The sequence below is a fragment of the Monopterus albus genome, unplaced genomic scaffold (assembly GCF_001952655.1).
Source record: "Monopterus albus unplaced genomic scaffold, M_albus_1.0 scaffold75.1, whole genome shotgun sequence".
NCBI lineage: Eukaryota > Metazoa > Chordata > Actinopteri > Synbranchiformes > Synbranchidae > Monopterus > Monopterus albus.
The window spans coordinates 238,846-257,607 of NW_018127955.1; positions in this window are offsets into that span (position 1 = coordinate 238,846).

An 18,762-nucleotide genomic window follows, 5' to 3' on the forward strand; every position below is an offset into this window, starting at 1 on the left:
GGTTAAACAGTGTGGGACCTTGTTTCTTGCTACACTCTCTTCCATGTTGTCTGATCTTGCATAAGAAGTCTAAGGATTAATTAGCATTGCAAATTGATTCATCATAGCTTTGTCTGTCTGTTGTAGCAGTGTTACGCTGCTGTCTTGCTAGATATCTCTTTGCGAAAGAGATCTCCAGCCAAAGTGCCTCATTAAATGGTTAGATAAGAATAAATAAAATCGTACATTTCATTTGCCAATACATACAACTTTGAATATATAGCCCTTTTTTTTTCTTATACCACAATCTTCTGTTGCGGTTCTAAACTTGATCAAATAGGAGATTTGTTATTTGACTCTTTCAGTACAGCACTGGTCTTTATATCTACAGGTGTTTCATTGGTCTGTGGCGGACCTCTTAACGGGATGGATCTCTTTCATCCTTAAATGCGGGCATGTTCTGTCTCTTAATGTTTAATCTGATCTTCTTAACAGATTGTTTGGAGAAACTGTATTATTGAATGGTAACATTAAAGCCCTCAGAGCCAGGCTTCTTGGATACACAATGTCTCAGACTGTCCTAAGGTCGTTTTAACTGTGACATCCAGAGATGAATGGAGATGCACTAACCTGGCCAGTGAGCAACACAACTGGCCTCTTGACTGTTCAGTTTCATTGCTGCTCAGGGCTGGCTAACGTAAACACTGTGGGAGTATGTCCTTTTAAGCTGCTTTTATTGTCCAGCTGCTTCTCAACCTCTGGATGTAAATTGTTGAGAGGTTAGGGTGGAAGGATGAGAGAAGAGGGGGTGGGTATTGTAGCTGTAAGAAGTGAGGGGTGGGGTTTTCCCTGAAATAAAGCCAGGAATCACTTAGAGTGGCTTCTCTGTGTGTGCGTGTGCATATCTCTGCATCTGTATGTTTGTACATATGTGTCATTAAGGCAGAGGCATCAAAAAGTTCAGAGGGGGGAAACAAATGTTTATTGAATAATCTTCCCAGATCACTTAGCATCCGTTTGTTATTGTCTTGTGGCTAGGTGAGAGTTGTAGGGGCAAATAAGAGATACAGAAAGAAACCAACTGTATTTCCAGTGACTAGTTAGGAAACCCAACCTATGCAAATTAAGGGGACGACCACACTGCAAGGCTTTGAAGCTGATGTAGCCTCACTGTGGTTGTCAGGCATGAACACTGGGAAGGAAATCCCTTCAATATATGTCTGCTCTGCTCTGTGGTGCCTTCCAGTGTGCTGTTTGTTTGTGTTGCTCATACAGAAATTTGTCACTATATTAGTCTGTCATGGACATAATTTTGCCCCCTGTGTTTCCCACTTGATAGGAGTATACTTAATATATGGAAAGAGTCGACAGTAGGGCTGAGTGATCACTGGATTTTTCCTACTTTGGGTCCGTTTCCTCTGGCACATTTATTGAAGGGTAATCTCCACAGACAGCGGTTTATGTCACACAGATCTCCTGTGGGGCCGGGGTGGGGGTCTTTCAAGCACTGTGAATATATCCATCAAAAACATATGTACAACAATAGTTGAATTTCCATTATTTACTTTTGTGAGCTCAACTGTGAGGTTCTGTTTGAATCGGTATACATCTCTGACTTGTGCTTTTCTTGCCAAGTATTTACAACTGGACAACTGGTATCTTTGGTCATTAACAATTTGTGATTTGTCAAGGCAGTATTCCATGCCAATTGCGCTAATATTTCTTAAACTTCTTTATTTCCTGCATCATTTTTATATTCATGGAATAAAGCTTTTACAGTTTCCCACGAGGCAGAACATGGACACCCACACTTACGCTGTGAGCTGTTCCAGCAGTCAGTGGCAATATTTTCAGGTCAGATATAGGTGTCTTCTGGACTTGTCCAGAAGTTACCTCAGACATTTAAGCAGGTTCTCTTATTGTTTACTTTCAAGCCTTTTATGACCATTTTGCTGGCTATGGATTATGTCTAATCCGACAGGTTTAGTATGTGGATTTGGACAGACTCCGTGCCAGATTGCTTTTACATTAGCAGCAGGGTAATCCAGGACAGTGCATCTTATAAATGAAGAAGGTTCCTGGAGGCTCCTTTAAGGGTTTATTTAAATGAACCCAAGGACAGGCTAGATTGTTAAAACAACCCCAACCACAATCAGTAGTGTAGCACTTAAAGTACAACTACTACTGCTGTGTTAAGACTTTGACTGTATTAATACAGCTGTCACTGTTACAGGTAGTACTGTTGTAGTATGGTTCCACTTGGATCAAAACATTTGATCTGGAGGTCCAGAATGGTTTTTGTATCAGTGTGTCTGTGCATTGATCTTTTTGCTCAGTTTGTGCCTTCTTCTGTTTTGTCACTTTTCACTGATAAAGGTAATGGTGCCTCTTCCATACATGTTTTTAGAACCCAGTAGGCTACCAGCGAAGTGATTAGGATATATTTTAGTGGAGGTGGATGAGAGTATGGGCCAGCTGTTTAATGTTTCAGTGGTTGTCATCAAGCTTGCACTCAGTCACACACATTACAGATACACTACTTCCCTCTGTCCCATCATACCTAGCACTGTACAACACACCCAGCCTTGTACTGTGACACTACGGCCACTTTGCTCCCTTGTCTGATGCACTGTAGGTGAACTCTAGAGCCACCACAAAGAAGTTGTAGAGCGGTGCTTGAATTCCTCTGTATTCAACCTAATGTGGCATTTTAATAAGTTTACTACTTTTTTTTTTTCAAGGTGATGAAAGTCAACTAATTTCTATTAAATATAAAAATATGGTCTAATTGAGAAAACGGAGTCTAATGAAGAGCTTTCTATGTATACCATGGTATCAATCGAGGATGAAGGAAAGAAATGAAGCAGGGGTGAGGAGAAAGCTTCCCCCCCTCTCACTGGTGAGGGGTGATGTAAGCATTTTCCGACAGTTCCTCTGTAGTGTCTTTTTGCTGTGTATGGATCTGGGTTAGGGTGGCAGAGCTAACTAAGAGATGCAGGGAACAAAGAAGAAGGGAAGAAATTGAGAGACAGGCTTGTGTGTAAGACAAGAGGATAGTGAATGCAAACATGCAAGTGTGTTTGAGAGAGAGGTGTCTTCAGTAGAGTCGGGTATCACCTGGATAACCTCATCGGTGTCAAGGGGGCCTCATCAGAAACTCATACAAAAGAGCGACTGACACAGTGAAAGGGAGATGGGGTTTCACAGCCGAGGCAGAACAAGGAAAGCATATCTTTCAACCTCCCTTCTCTTTCTGTCTCACTCCCTGTATCTCTTAGTGTTTGTAAAACTACAAAGGCAAAAACACCTGAGCTGCTTATTTGCACTGTGTCACTGAAGGAATGTGCTCTGTGTGTGTGTGTTTGCGTGCATGTGCAGGTATATATGCATGTCTTTTTGGGTGTTTGGATGAGAGGGAAACAGAAGCAGCCAGCATACCTCACCTACCTACCTGAGAGCCTTTGAATGCTCCCCCACCGCATTCTGGCCCATTCACCGATCAGCAGCTCACAAGAGGGTTTGATTACAGTGTGAATGGGTTTCTGATGAAACTTTTATGTTGCTAAAGGAAAGGCTCTTGGTGTTTTACTTTAGAATTTGATACAAGGCAGCCACTAACATGCAGCTACGGAGCCTTACTTTAGTTGGGTTACATACACTGTGCTACTGCACGGTGTTACTCTCCCTTGATGGGTCATGTGAATGAAAACATCTGTTTGTGATCAGTAAATTTCCTGGCCACCATTATTCCTTCTGAAATGACCAGTTGATTAGCTGATCAGTTGAATTCAACTGAAAATGAACCAGCAACCCTTTCAATTATTGATAGTTTCTTTTATTTCTGGAAAAGTGCTAAAAGTTACTGATTTGCAGCTTCTCAGATGTGTAGACCTTTGGGTTTTGGACTGTGGACGTACTGCTGCCCTATTGCTCTGTCAGTACTCTAAAAATGGAGCAGGGCTGATCTGATAACTATGACTCTGAAGTATCTAGCAGTGTCTGGATTGAATATACAGTATGTGGATTATGTTCGCATTAGTTCAAACAAATTGCATGCCAGTTCAAGCTTGGCTCATTGAACAAGTTAGTCTGTTGTAGATCATATATGCATACCACTTGGCAGTATGATTTTGACTGAAGATTATGGCCGTTTCCTTATTTATATTGTTTATGCATGAACAAGTTGTCTTGTTGGTATTTTCACCAGCACCCTGAAGGCAGTATAATGATAATTTGTTAGGATTGCTCCAGAGTAAACTTGGCTTGGAGAAAGACTCATGAAATGTGATGAAGATATCACAACACACATGCCGACCGTCGGCCAGTTTAATGCAGAAACATTTTTTTCCACTTGGTGCATAAACATCAATCACCGACAACACTCCTACTCCAGAGCCGATCTGCCCTGCTTATATTTATTAATTTGGCACCATAGATATAAAAATATGAATTTGAGCAGCACTATATCATTGAAGCACTGACAGCAGGAAGAGTGTGTCAGTGAAGTCTGTGGCATTGCAGTGTGGGTGGCTGGAAATGACGGGGGCAGTGGTGGGACCTTGCAACCATATCAATTAAATGCTATAAAGTACAGAAAAGAACTCTGTGGTTGTTGGTCTTTCATGTCCATGTGTGAAAGATGGACAGATGTTTTTTTGCCACTGAAGAAGAAGGATGGAAAAAGTGGATCAAGAGGAGACGGTAAAACGGGAATCTTGTTTGTCTGAATGTCTGCAGCAAACAGCAATCTGCCTCCTTTCTCACTCAGAAGATGAATGCTCTGTCACACACAGTGCTGATTTTATTATTATCTAATAATTTTGAAGAAACATTGGTGAGTGCATTCGCAAGTGCTTCAATTTATCCAAGTCTTTTCTTTTGTTTCCATTCTACCCATGTTCCACAGACTTTAATCAGCAAATCTTAATTACCAACTGGGATTTGCAATAAGTGAGAATATTAGAAAGTGATGACAGCCAATACGCCACTATGACCCCGAGTCCTTACACACCGACACTTGCATTTTCAATTTGCTGGCATTAAATAAAACTTTAGAGGGCGGGATGTTGTAGAAAACAGCCAGCTGTACCCACATATGGAAACCATGAAGACAGAGCATGTAGATGAAAGCTACATGAAGGGGGAGATGCATGAACAGCAACAGAGGACGAAGTGCAGCTTTAACGGCTGCTGCACTCGTGTAGACTGGCGAGTACAACACACAAGCTCCGCTGGCAGATCAGTTGAAGGACAATGCTTAAAAAAGTTTCCCAGAATTAATTAGATGTGAAATCCCCTCCATTAATTGTCATAGTTACATGGTGGTAACAAGCAAGGTTTCTTTTATTCGGTGCATTAATACATTTTCTTTGACAGTTTAGACTGGCTGCAAATGGAGAGCAATAGCAGAGCAATGAATGTACTGCCAACTAAGCAGACACGAATAATATATTGCATTTGGACACAATGAACAGATTACAGGCAGAGAAAAATAACGGCAGTCACATGATTCCAGAAAAGAGAGAACTTTTGAATCAGTCCCTCAGAAAGGAGAGATGCTGTGCTTTGCAGATGTTTTCAGACGTGCCTAGCAGTAAATGCAGGTCGTTGTGTCTCTTGGTGGTTGATCAATCCCAAAACTTCACAAAAAGTGCTTCTAGTTTTTGTAGCTTAAATTTTTGTTTCTCTACATCACAACTTATCAAGTTTCAAGAGAATCTCTGGCACTCGTTTTGTTGTCATGTTTTCACTTACAGACAGCATAACTGCCTTTCACTTGTTTATCTTCCATGTTAATGCCAGATGCTGTGTTAGAGTATTGCAGAGCCTTACAGGGTGTTTACACTCTAAACAGCATTGTGTTAAAAAAAAAAATGCAGTCGGCTTCGTTGGTGGGGCTGTGTTGATTTGGTACTGGCGAGACAGATCTGATTTTTTTGAATGCACGTTAGTTTTTTATGCAGAACACTGGCTTATCAGCACAGCATCACCCTGCTTCCGTCATTATTGCCACAGCACTTCACTTTACATGAAAAGGTAAATATAAGTCAGCTCGGCATTAGCCCCAGCTTGCGACTTTCATGTATTACATACACTTGAGTCACAGAGATGATCTTTCGTTAACATGCCAAACAGACTGTTTTAACCCCGTACTGTTGTTTTGGCAACAGGAAATAACGTCGTCACTCTGGCTATATGTGAAAGGCTCGACTTTCACAACAAAAGCAAGAGAGACCACGCCATTTCCTGTTGCCATCTTTACTTCACGAAAAAGTAGTTGTGTTACCAGAGAAACTGACAAAAAAGAGTTTTCCTGGACCGGATTATTTTTTTATTAAAGGATTTTGGGGGGGGATTATGAGGATTTGGGAAATGCCTTCGGAATTTGGTTGAGTGTTATGAAATGACGGTCTCTGTCTTGAGTGTATGTAATTCATGAGTCACAGGCTGGGGCTAGCTCAGCATTTGAAGAGCAGTGGTGTTTTCTGATGACAGCAGTCTGGCACAATTGCATCATGCTTTTGAAATAACAAATATACTTTTTTTTCTTTTTCTGTGCTATTAATACTGAAAGACAGCATGATGATGACAACTTAGAGAAAGCATGCTCAAATACATCGTAGCATACAGAAATGTAGAGGGAGGAAAAGTGGGAAAGAAGTAGGGGAGTCCTTCATTAGTGTGACTGTTCGATGAGTCACCTCTTGGAACAGTAATAAAAGTTAATTTAGAGAGGGTTTTGTGAAACTCTGTTTGTGCAGCCAGGCCACACACGGCAGCAGCACAGCCCAGTCTCACTCCAGAATAGAGATTACTAATAAGAGGCCATGACCTGTCTGTGTGTGTCCATGCATGTGAGTGTGTCCTCACAATTACAAAATTTGTGATGTTTATGTTACGGCATCAGTATGAGATGTTCCTCGGTTGTTGCAGTGGGATCATCAAGGTCACGATGACAGAAGAGACCAGAGGTTGTTTATATTATTTTGCGTAATTACACTTATTGTGTAGTTGTTTCCTACTCACTGTGTGGACCTGACATTACTCTTCAGTTAGATTTCTGGTTTTCTGCCATGGGTCTGTTTAATTGTAAAGATCTCTTTTGCTTTAGTCCAGCAAGTTTAAAGAAAAACTGATAAAATGTATCTGTTAAGTTTTAAGAGTTGTTTTTAGAAGCCTTTTTTCTGGTTAGTGTGACTGAAAAGGGAACACCATGTATGCCGATTAGATTTGGTATTCAGTTCTGGCTCTAGACAAAACAGTGTCCGCACTTTGATCTGGGCTGTACTATCTTAAAAACTACTGGATGCATTGCCATTAAATTCTGTTTAGAGGATGAAACCTACTGATTTTCATCTAACTTCAACAAGTGGCACAATGAACTGCTATTGGTTCTGATAAATATTAATTGTATTGTGTTAAATGTCTAATACTATGACATTCTCATCTGACTCTGCTGTTTCACAGTTGTTAGCACTGTCACTGTGACATATTGCCATGCTGTGTTTAGCATATAACTCAAAAACTGCTCTCTCTACAGTAAGTACAGCCTTAAGAATATATACAACCCGCACAAGTTATTTATCACTACCCTCTTGTACGACTCGTAGGGAGCATCTTCTGAAATAGCACTCCTACGGTGGCAGGTGGAATTGCAACAACTCCGGCAACGCTGACAACCTACTTTGTGCCAGCAAGCTTACTGGACCTCTGTCCTCATGGAAACTGTCACAATCACACTGTTCTGATTATAGAAACATCACAGTTTCATTAGGCTTATGCGCCCTAACAAGTTGGGTAGGTTTAATAACCTGCTGGTACACACAACATATTGAGTTGTTGTTATTTTTTAACAGGAGAGCAGTCTCCTTAAACAGTATCAAAATAGTTGCTGATTAATTTTCTGTTAATCAGGTTAGGTACAGTAACTGCTTAAGGGAAAGGCGTATAAGTTCCCTGAATGTGTCAAGAATATGAACTTTGCTTTGAAGCTTTGGTTCTAGAGAAAACCACATGTTGTCCAGTGTTAAAATAGGTGCACTAGGGCTTAATGAATTAAAACTTTAAAACTTTGTGTTTTGTTAAATATTATAGTAAAAACTTGTGAACCTGCACCTTGCTGTACTCAAAAGCCTGAAAAGTCTGACCATTATGTTGCAGACTCTTGGAGTCACTCCCAAGAGGGGAAAGATTGTTCTAGCACAATGGGTGTGTATTCGATTTTTGAGTGTGGTTTGTCTCAGTGCCTAATAAAATAAGCACTGAATCATGGAATTTGCTCCAGTGTCTTTTCTGGTGATAGACTGAACCCAGAGACCACAATCAATTCTTCTTGGTCTTAAGATAATCCTTGAGAGTAAAGCTACAGTTACACTTGTCTTTTCAATATGAGGTTTTTAGTCATGAAAATCAGATTTAAGAAAAATATGGAGTCTTCAAAACCAGATGCAGGAGTGGTCAAACTTGCATCCAGCACAGTCTGCATGTAAACCACCCACAATGCACATAACAAGCAGTACAAAGACACAGAGTGAATTAACAAGAATGCAGACGGATACATTCTTTCATAGGAAACACAAACATTTTGTGTATATCGATTTAAATTCATTCAGTGTCAGATCTTGAAAGTCAATACTGGTGATAGCTCCAGTAGAGGGTGAGTCTATAAACAGGAAAATCCACCACAAAACAGAATCAACATGTTACTGCTGCGATTTTGGGAAGTTCAGCATAGATATGTCAAAATGAGCACGTCTCTCTGAGAGCTAGAAACTTGATAGGCATGACATTATTGATGTTTTAAAGGGACAAGTTGTGTAACATGCAGCAATACGAGCTTCTTATATCTCTATTGTAGACTGACGGAGCCAAACTGTGATGGAGAGTGTACAAACTCCAAACCTTTGAAAAACAGAGTTTTAAATCTGGCGTGAAACAGAAGACGAGCTATTTGTCATACTGTACACTGGCTCACATGTATGCTTCCACATGCTTTCCAAAAGTCTCTCATGTTACAATATGCATTCAGCTATTAAGCCTATCAATAAAAGTCTAATAACTAATAGGCAAGACTGATCTTTATTTGCTGGCAGATATTTTTTCCATCATCTGCTCACTTTAGTTCAGGATGTTTATTCCAAAATTTCCTCACACCTGGAATGTGATGGATTTTTTTTTTTTTTTTTTTTTTTTTACCCCTCCCAGAGCAGATGTGGTTTGTGTCTCTAAGTGTACGTCATCTTGGTTTCCGAGCAGAATTGGCGGTGTGTTTTGAAATGTTACCCCTCACATCCCGGTTTGCACATGGCTTCACATGCCAGCTCATCACCATTCCCGCAGTTTTGTTGTGTGTGTGTGTGTGTGTGTGTGTGTGTGTGTGTACACTGATGCGTGGGTGCTCTTTGATTACCCTTCTGTCTATGGAGGTATAAGGTTACCTACCAGTGCAACACGACTGACAGACTACCCAGCAAGCTGCATCATCATCAACATCAGAACTGAGTTGATGACTTCGTGATGATGGGGATATAAAAATACTGACTTTGTACTTTCATCTGTTTCTGACTTCAGCTTTTACTAGGTGCAGTAAAAACTTGTTTACGGAGCAGTTGATTCATCTTCACAGAACACATCGTCTGTATATCATTTTTAAGGACCTACTCTATATCTAGTCAGACAAGTTCGTGAATGCATTTTCTCACAAAACCTGGTGAGAATTTTGCCAGAGGTACGTTGACAAACTGATTTTATTGACCGATTTAAGCTAGAGTTGCTGATGCGTGCAGTTCCTAAATTAGTTATAAAGCTATGAAGACTTGTTAATGTAACACTATACTGTTATTCTGATTAAATAATGTAATGGTACTATATTGGCCCGAATATAAGATCTTTTATTTATTTATTTTTTTCTATAAATTAGGTTGGAATAAGTGGGGGCGGTCTGATGTTCAACAATGAAACAATGGCATGTTCACAACATCAGCTAATATTTGGGGAGGGTTCCAGGATCCATGTCTTTCACAAAGTGTTATTTGTAGCCTGTTAATGTTTTAGAGTGAGTTTGAGTCGATCAGTCCATGTGTTGCCCTAGTCATGTTCGATTTGCAGAAGTTCCTGAAGGCTGGTGTAACATGTTTTGCTGCCACAGAGGAAATAAAATTTATGAGGCATGAAAACAAGTTCATAGCGTCTCCCAGTGTCTTCATTGAAGAAATAAACCAGGAAGAAAATTTGTCAAGCGTTACATCGGTCACGGGCAATGTCCATTGGAAATGCGTCATGTTATAACTGATGATTTTATACCGGTAATTTGTCTCAGAGGTTTAAAGCTGAAACCACATGAACATTTCTTAGCTCTTATCTGACATCAAACTTTAAAACAGCTGGCTGGAACTGGTAATATTAGAATAATTAGATACTCGCCATGGCTCCTTTTTGCCTTGTTTCTGCTTCTTTAAGATGCCAGGTTTTTAAGCAGATACATTAATAGTGGTTGTTTTTGATGCTAGGCTAAAGCCAATGTCCTACTCAAAGCACATCTTGTTCGGAACGCTTCAGTTATAAAGATTATGAGATTGTTCTTCACGTTATGCTTCTGTTAACTGACTGTGTTGTCAGATTTTTTTTTTTTTTTTAAAGCAGTCAAATATTGAAATCATCATCATCATTGGCCTTAAAAATTCTGCAGTGGCCAGACTACAAACCTGTGCGCACTTATAACACAACCACAGTTTGACACACTAACGACCAGCCGCAGATTATGCCGGACATATCATAACAGCCTTATTATGAGACATTTTATTTTAGTTTATTACAGTTTCTCTTATTTTGTTGTCATGTTTTTCATAGTGTCAAAGCCCTTGTTATATGGGGGAGGGGGGCTCCATGATTGCTTAACTAACATCAGGCGTTGTTACTACATTTTCTCCTTCCATTAAGCAATGTCTGTGTTTTTTCATGTGCAGTATGTGTTGCTGTATATACGAGTGTATTTGTTTGTGTGCGTTTCCCTGAACAGCCCTACAGTGTCTCAACTCTAAAACAAATACAGCAGGAGGTCATGGTTAGGGATGAGCCAAGAGACACCACAAGAGAAGGGAGAGAGAGAAATGCCAAATAAACCCGCTGCCTCCAGCATCTTGTTTATCTATTTACTGGTGACTCACTCTGAATATATTTTTTTGTTGCATGTATAGGTGTTTTCATCTCTGTGCATGGGTGTGTCAGCACAAGCTCACATTTGCTTGGGTGACACGTGTACATTTACTGTATTTGGTTATTTTCATGCCTTCTGTGTACACTTACAGTGGGTGTCCCCAGATGGATGTGTTACACTGTGTACACATGCAGCATATCTGTGGTTAACCTGGGTTGACCTATCTGCCGCTGCTGGTATATGTTTCAAAGTGTATGTTTTGTTTGGTTTTTCTCGCCTCAACTACTGCTGCTGCTGCCTGACATGATTAAAAAAAAAGAACGTGTTACTGATGCATTGTGGGTAAATGTCACAAATTGTGGCCTTGGGAGAATAGTGACGTTACAAAGACTTACAGAATCGTTTCTGGGAGTTTGTTTTCCATTGACACAAAACAGTGGCTCTCAATCTTTTTGGCTTTTAACCCCTAAAACTAAAGCAATGTCTATTTGCGTCTCGTCTTGACAGTTCACCTTGTCTCAGTTCAACCAAAGGGTGATTTATTCCCCTCCTATTATTTTTCCTCTTTTATTTATTGTCACCTTGTGACCCCCTCGATTTTTCTTTGTGACCCTTTCATAATAATTACTATACAGTAATATTTATCGGGGTCGTGTTGAGTGAGGGAAAAATGGAGCGGCAGGTTGACAGATGAATCGGTGCGGCATCCGCAGAAACGCTGTCTCTGTACTGGTCTGTTGTGGTGAAGAAGGAGCTGAGTCATTAGGCGAAGCTCTCAATGTACCGGTCAATCTATGTTCCCACCCTCTCCTATGGCCATGAACTTTGGATCATGACCGAAAAAATGAGGTCGCGGATACAAGTGGCAGAAATGAGTTTCCTCCAGAGAGTGGCTGGGCGCACCCTTAGGGGTAGGGTGTGGAGCTCAGTCACCCGTGAGGAGCTCGGAGTAGAAATGGTTCAGGTTCTTTTTGCATGCTCCGTCTGCCTGCGCGCAGTATTGGAGGTGGAAGATGCCTGGACGTGTAATGTTAATTTTACCTGTGATCCTTTGAATAAACCAGCACGGTTATTTTTTATATATCTAAGTGGTCCGCGTCGTCTCTCTGAGTTCCTGGTTAAAAGGACTGGGTAATATCTTTCAGTCTTATAGACTCTAGTTACTTTATAAGCTTTAGTTACTTCTCATACCTTTAGTTCCCTATAGTTACCTTTCATAACTTTATCTTACTTGTTTATGCATATTACAGCCGTATTGATGATTGAGTAGTGACCCAGTCTCGGATAAAGCAGACGAAGATGGCTGTATGTGGGTTTATCTGGTGTGATCATTTCAAAGGTACCAACAGGATTTCGTAATGATGATGGTAATAATTATTTGCTGTACAGTATAGTATGATTGCTGTATTGCAGTTATTTGTAATTGAAAATATGTAGGTTTATCTGGTGTGATCATTTCAAATGTACCAACAGGATTTCGTAATGATGATGAGAAGCAGACTGGATTTATGATTGGTTGACTAATGTCAACGACCCCCGCGACCCGGTCCCGGATAAGCGGAAGAAAATGGATGGATGGATGGATGGATGACTAATGTCCAAAAATACATCCAATGTAAGTTCAAATATAGCCTAAATTCAAGTGCTCATCACTTCCTGCTGCTTTCCAGCTTGATCGTTCCCATCTTTAATTTACATTATAAAACCTGTTTTTAAAGGTCAAGTGCTTTGCTGTATCAAACATGTTGCAGGACACTCTGGGCCAATTACTCATGTGCATATGTTCCTGAGTGGTACAGAGTTACTTTGGGGTGATCATGTTAACAAAGGGTGAATCATCCCACCCCTGGCTAGATGCCTCTCCACCAGGAACTATTGTAAATATTTGAGAGGAACTGTTGACATGAAGATAACACTGACTAATGGATCTACAAGCCTGGGCTCAGAAAAGCACTGATGGGGCTGTGGGAGTGACGGAGAAAACGATGGGTGGGAGAGATATTGGATGGGAGGAGAGGGAAGGATATAAACGTGGTGAGGGGAGTGGGAGAGGGGATAAGAATGACATAACCAAGGAGAAAGTTGGGAAAAACAAATTGTGTGATGGGAAAAGAGGTGACGAGGCAAAGGCAGGAGCAAAAGGTGAAAACCGACATGCTGAAGAGTAACGTTTGGCACTCACTGATGCCCGTTGTAAAACAAAAAGCTGATCAGACAACCACAGTGACTATTGTAACCTGTCCACTATAGGAAAGTCAGATGATCTGACATTCAGATTTAAATAAAATCCAGTGCCTTGCCTTTTTGAGTGTGCCCCACAAGTGAAGAGATGGGAGGCTGGAAGGGAGGGACTTTCCATTCCAGCACTAGTGTTTAGTTTGAGGTTGTATCAATATTGATAAAACTGTCTAAGACTGATTTCCAGTGGATTATCTTTTACTGTTCTGAGAAGCAAATAACAATGGAATGATGGCGACCGCTGCTTACTAATACACAATTTAAGCCCGAATAAGTCTGTCTCTTGGCTGACTCATTCATCTTGATTAAAGTGTTAGACATGTAGCAATGTTTACACTTTTAAATGATAATGATTACAGAGACTTCCAAAACAAAAGAAAGGTCAGAGCAGAATTTAGGCTTGAGATTAAGTTAAAATCAAACACGTTTTTCACTACTTTAAAGTTCAGCATCTGTTTTGGTTTCTTTGCATAATGTTGGTTTCAGTTATCGTTCTGGAACTAGCCTTGGAGAAATGTTTAGGTGTTCGTCCAGGGCTCAGGTTTCAGGGTGAGTTCTTCAAAAGCACAAGTGACAGACTGGTTATTTATTTCTGCTGCTGTGTGCACACATCCATCCACTCCATACTGGAGCCCATGCATCCTATTATACAACCATTATTACTACAAATTAGAGTAAGATTAAAATCCTGCCCTCACTCAAAAAAGGGGAAAACGCATACCTGATCAGATTTAGTGCCAAACAGAGTTCAAAACAGGCTTGTATCAGCTCTTTGTAACAATGGAAAATGCAATCATTCTTCAGTGCTCCAGCCGTAAAAGGGCATGTTAAGAATTCTGAATATGAGCAATGCCAAGGTTCAGTCAAATAACCATCATGGCAAGGGAAACCACAATCCAACACATGGAATTCCAACAAGCCATGAAGAATGTGGAAAAGTAAGAGGACTGTAAAGAAAAATAAGATTGCAGAGAGTCTCTACAGGGAGAAGGAGAGCCTTTAGAGGAGATCTGGAAGGCAGTCGTCCTGTTGTACACTAAAAATCCAACACATATGCTGGTTTAACAAACTTTGAAGAAGCTGAATTGACTTGTATGTTGCTTCCAAACATAAGGCAATTACACTGGTGTTTACCCCAACCAATGCCCTAACTCAAGGAAAGTCTGGCACTGTGGTCCCCCTTCAGACAAAACTGAGACAGCCTCACATTGTTTGGTGCATACTGTATGAAGCTGTGTTTCCACTGTCGGAACCTAACGAGCCCTATACCCCGTGCTTCCCATAACTGTCACCTGGTGTAACCTCGTGGGCTGATGCAGGCCGTTCTGCTTTGCTTTTCTGCAGTTTTTCCCCTGTATCTGTGGGGCTGTACACACACACACACACACACACACACACACACACACACACACACACACACAGAGCTGAGCAGAGCACAAGTCAAGGATCACAGTGCCCCATAGGGCAACAATCGGCATGAGCAGCTTAATAAACAGCAGAACGCAAACTTGCAGAAATGTGACATCTTTACTGCGTTGCCTACAGTCCACTTGCTGAAGTCCCTGTTTTACCCCTAAACCAGCCAGTCGCACTAATTCTTACAATCCTAAAATACCACAATGATGGTGTGTTCAGTTCTAACTGAATAAGGACTATGAGAGGTTTAAAATACCCATAGTCCCTCTAAGCTGTGACACACTGGAATGCACCTGTTCCTTTCACCTCTCCATCTCTTCTTTGCTGCTCTCTTTTGTAAAACAACAAATACATCATAGAAAAGAAACATTTACTTGATTGATCAGCTTTGATTATATTGTGGAGTGAACTTTGGTGGTTTCCTTACGGTTTGAAATAAACACATGCTGTTGGCATGGCTTCTGATTCATCAGCTCAAGCTCCCATCAAAAAAAAAAAAAAAGAACTGGTGTATAATTTACTTGGCCATAAAATTAAGAATTTCATATGCCGCCTTTTTTTTCTTTTTTTTATCGTTATTCAAATTTGATTAAAATCAAAGCAGGTGAACTCCAAATGAGATCAGAGCTGCCACCTGTAAACCCTGACTGAAAAATGAATAAAACAAAATTACCTAGAACAATGAAAGCCATTAGATGGCAGATGGTCTAAACAGGCCGTGGTGTTTGTGAAAACAGAGAAACAATGATCACATTAATGGTCGTCTTATATTGGAGTACTAAAACGGTTAATTTCCATGAGTGCACTCTGTGACTTAAGTGGAAAGTGTTTGATGTTCCAAAAAACAATGACCAGAGCTTCCAGCTCTAGACTGACACAGTTTGTAAACAGAATCTGAGTAATGACGAAGGATAAATTAAAGCTGGATGACTTCCACATAGTAATTCTCAGAAGCTGAATACAAAGGTTGATCACAGTGAAACGTCAGTTGTTGCATATTGAGCAATAATGCAGCAAAAGTGAAAAAAAAAAAATCTATAAAAATATTTTTCTCTAATTTAAAGGCTTAATTTAATTTGTTGTCCCAAACATCAAAGCATGCATCGATGTGTGACACGTTGGTCCTTGTAGTCTGATTCAAGATGTCTCGAGGGTTTATAAGGTTCACAAATGTGCGTTTGAATGTGCATGTTCTTTTATGTGTTCCCGTGTGTGTGTGTGTGTGTGTGTGTGTGTGTGTGTGTATATATCTTGGTCAAGGTAGGAGTATGTGAGTCATGCTGCATACAGCTGTAGTCCAGATGAAGGAGGCCACCTGCTCCCTCCCTCCTTTCATTTTCTTCTTACCTCCATCATTTACACGTTGTCCCAGACATACAAACAACCTCCAACCAAGCCAACCTGGACTTACTGTGTGTCTGTACTTGACACACACGTACATGCATGCACACATAAAAGTGTTGCATCATAAAGGTTTTCCAACGAACTTGAAGCAATCTAGATGAAATTGGGATTTACAGACTGTTGCTGCTATTGGCTGAAAATGCTGGTGATTTTTATGATTACATGAGTTTTTATAAGATAATTTGAACATGTTTAAAAGAAAATCTCATGTTCATAGATCAGTGGAAGCCACTGTACGCCGAGAAAGTACCCGGTCTTTTAGTCTCTCTCCTGTGGGCACAGTTTTTATAAAAGCATATCAAAACGTCTAGTCTATAAATGGTATTTCTGTGTTTATCCCTGCTCTCCATTTCAGCCTCCATACATTCCAGTCAAATGAGGCCTCCCATTGGACACAGTCAGTAATCAGCCCACTGGCTAGCTGCTGCTGTTCTGTAATAATATTCTAATAAGCAGTGACTGCTGCTTTGATGAAGGCCTGTTACTCCTACTACTGATCTACTGAACTTAACTCTACTTGGGTAATTAAATATAGCCGAAAACAAGGAAATGGACCACCAGCTCTCCTTGTTTCTGCTTTTCCTCTCCCTCCCTTTCTTTCTTTTATGTTTTGCGCTCAGTCTTCCTCCTTGTTCTCTAAATTTGTGCTTTTATGTGCCTTCATATTTCACCAATTTCTTGCTCTTCATTTGTCTTTTTTTTCCTCTTTCATTTCTTTATTGTTTCTCTAGTCAGAGAGAAACCTAGTGCTGAACTGCTGCTCTGATCTGACTCCTACCCAGGCAAGTAAATCGAGATGGGCAACAGTGGGAACGTGGACCCACCAGTAGGAGGATGGAGAGATGATTTCACATTTTACATCCCCTCCTCCTCCTCCTCCTTATGTTTTTTTCAGTTTGTCTGTGATTACCTGTTTTTATACAATTTTTAACACAGTCATCGTTTCTTTTTCTGTTATCCTCTCCTTTGTCTTGTTCACTGTTTGACCTCTTTCTGTCTGTCTCTTCCTCCCTTTCCCACTCACTCTCTTGATTGAGTTGAGTAGGTGAAGCGGGCCAATTTGTTCTCCTGGAGTCTAAAATTACCTGCCTGTCTGTTTGGATGTGGAGAAGCACAGATGATTTCTGCTCTCCCATCAGTGACCACGGTTCATGTCGTTCAAATGACATCAAAATCACCGTTGTTTGTATAACTCTGTACACAGAGTCTTTCCTGGGGTTATTTCCTGAAATGATATCAAAGTTGTTTGCATTGACTTGACCAAAATGGAGCCCCAGATAGCAAACTTAAGAGGTTTAAAAACATACATTTTTACTGTGCTGGAATGTCCAGGACTTTTTCACAGACAACATTTTGACATGACACAGTAGGAACAAAAATGAGGGCGGCTGAGTTTCATTTAGCTGATTCACTTTAACAGAATGAAGCCATCATCATTGTTATTGATAAGAGCTGTTCTTTACCAGCTATGAGAAGTTAATGCCTTCTGTGAAAGAGACTGACCACAGCCACGCAGAGTTGCAACAGCCCATGTCCCTCACTTTTGTTTATAGAGGACAAAGGAGCAGTGAATAAATCAGATAGGAACCCTGTTCTTTGCAGGTGAAAATGTTCTAGGATGATTGTGCAGGGGGTTGAGACGGATACAGTACAGATATGTTACCAATTGAAACTTATGTTTGATAAGAACTTTTTTTCATGATAATGAGATTGTGTTATCACCCAGCTCTACTCTTATGTAAATGTTTCCTGTACAAGTTACCAGGAGGAGACCCTAAAGTGAGTCTTGAGTGTAGGCCCAGTGTTCTGTTGAGAGATGGATTCAAGATCACTGTAAATATGACAAATGAAGTGCACCTCCATGGAGGCTTAGGAAGGTGTGAGTGAGGACTTCTTGGCCTTATTTCTGGCTGTGTCTGGCCCACGTTCAGCTCCTGTTTGACTGGTCTGTCAGTCCTCATACTGGAGGGCTGGAATTAAACAAATGTAGCACAGATTCCATTGTTTGTGTGGTTTTAAAATCTGTCTTTTCAGGGTCATTTTAGCTATTCCTAGATGTAATTTAACTCGCACACAAAAACCCACACATAGATACTCAATATCCAGATGAAATAACATTGACTCTGTGTTCTAAGAGGTGTATTAATATTGGAACTGCTCAGTTTGGGGGGAAAAAGCAGATATTTCTAGACAGACACTCTAATTTTACAACTTTGCATTTAAAATCATTGGGCACTAGAAAAAAGTCTTCAAAGATCAACAGTTATTGTTTTTGTGTGGTTTTCAGAGCCAGGATTTTGTGGCATCATGTCCCAGTCTCCAGTATGCCTGGCCTTTTGTGTGGATTCTTTGTGTGAGGAATACTTTTCCACAAAGTGAGCTGCACCCCTGGCCTGTTTTCCCTTTTTCATTCTTTGGATGGCGAGGTTTTATTTTTTTCCTTTGTCGGTGTGAACATTATTTCATCTGTGCAGGCTGCGGTGAGGTGGGGTGACCTGAACATCAGTAGAACAAAACATTGGCCGTGTGTCTGTCTTATCAGGGTGGCCGCTTTTTATTTGAAAGTAGAA